This window comes from Sinocyclocheilus rhinocerous, unplaced genomic scaffold (assembly GCF_001515625.1).
Source record: "Sinocyclocheilus rhinocerous isolate Xijiao unplaced genomic scaffold, SAMN03320098_v1.1 scaffold1435, whole genome shotgun sequence".
In the NCBI taxonomy this organism is placed as follows: Eukaryota; Metazoa; Chordata; class Actinopteri; order Cypriniformes; family Cyprinidae; genus Sinocyclocheilus; species Sinocyclocheilus rhinocerous.
In genome coordinates, this window is record NW_015644861.1 from 170,427 (window position 1) to 172,219 (window position 1,793).

A 1,793-nucleotide genomic window follows, 5' to 3' on the forward strand; every position below is an offset into this window, starting at 1 on the left:
ACACTAATGTTGTGTAAAAAAAAAAAAAAAAAGGTTTAATAGCACTGTTCTTATCGTATGGAAGCTTGTTTCTGCCATGAAATAAAAAAGAAAAAAAAATGATTGTAAATTTTCATCTAACAATTTTGACTTTTAATTGTGAGAAAAAATGTCTCTCTGATTTAATGCAAATATTGAAATAATTAAGTGACATACAAATATTTATTTTAATAATATTATTAGTAATGAGGTCCATTTTATGTCCATTTTTTTTAAAACATTGCTTTGATAATGCATGCAATAAAGGGTTAATAATATTGGATAGGCAGTACGGTCATCCTTTTCTTTTTTTCCTCACTTTCTCTCTCTGCCACCTGCTTACATCCTCTCTCCTGTTCTCTCTCCATCCCAGATTTCCCAGCGTTCCCATCAGCTCCTCCCGTGTCAATGCTGGGAGAGGCTCCTCCACCGTACTCCCCACTGGGTTCTCCGGAGAGTGGCAGTGCTTCTGTCATCAGCTGCAGAGTGTGTCAGTCGCTTATTAGCGTGGAGGGCAAAATCCACCAGCATGTGGTCAAATGCGGTGTCTGCAATGAAGCTACAGTGAGTTAACAAGCACATTCATTTAGGATTCCATTTATCAGACGTGTATTAATTTTGTGTTCGATTTTAGCGAGGTGCTGAAAACTGACATTTAAGAGAAAGTTCAGACTGTGACCTCACTTCCTGTTTTATCTAGCCCATAAAGAATGCTCCAGCAGGAAAGAAGTATGTGAGGTGTCCATGTAACTGTCTTCTCATCTGCAAAGTCACCTCACAGAGGATCGCCTGCCCTCGACCTTACTGGTGAGAGACTTTACCGTCCTTCATAAGCCTTACAACAAAGTATTAGGAACATGCCACGGATCATTGATGGTATCAGATATATACTATGAAGGTCCAGTTCATCCTGGTGCTGGGAGTCCGAATCCTCAGCCTAGTGGTGCAAGAGTTTCCTGTGGCCACTGTGGAAACACTTTTCTGGTAAGAACTTCTCATATTCATGTACATTTACAATATTTCAGAGCTCTTTATCAATTCATTTGCCTTAATAATAGCCTTAATACTGTAGCTGTGACAGTGTCTCTCTGTTGTTGATTTAGTGGACAGAATTTACAGATCGGACATTGGCTCGCTGTCCACACTGCAGAAAAGTGTATGTTAAATGCTATCAATAGACCTTCCTCTATTTGGTACCACAAAGTTACATACACTACAAGTAGAATAATAGCATGTAATTCCATTCTTTTCATCCATATAGTTCATCGATTGGCCAGAGGTACCCTAGAAAGCGGAGTTTGATATGTTTCCTGTTGTGCTTGATCTTCATCATAACGACTGCAGGATTGATTGTAAGAATAAAAGAATTTTAGAGTTCATTATTTCAAAGAGCATCATCATTTCAGAATACCAGGAATCCTCTTTTCTCTGTTCTGTTTCTCTCTTTGTAGACTGGCTCCTGGTGGAAGGCACCAAAATATAAGGGCATTTATGCATCCTGGGTATTTTTCATTCTCCTGGTGCTGATCACTTTGGTCAGAGCTCTGCACTGGGCCTGCATGAAAATCAGTGAACCGCTGCACAGCTACTCGTAATAGGAGAGATGAATGAAGAGGAGGTAGAGATGAAGTGTAAGAGACAAGAATAAGGAGAAAAGATGTTAATAGTGTGATGCTCTGTCCAAAAGGGTGAAGACCTGTCAGGAAACCCATCCAAGTCATATTTCACCCCAAAATCAATGCAAAAAAAAAAGTAGTAATAATAATAAAAATTAT

At 39.0% G+C, this 1,793-nt stretch overlaps 1 pseudogene; it reads left to right on the forward strand.

Moving 5' to 3' along the window:
- Positions 1 to 1,760, forward strand: part of LOC107758854 (type I phosphatidylinositol 4,5-bisphosphate 4-phosphatase-B-like) — a 7,816-nt pseudogene extending 6,056 nt beyond the window's left edge.
- The last annotated feature ends 33 nt before the right edge of the window (positions 1,761 to 1,793 follow it).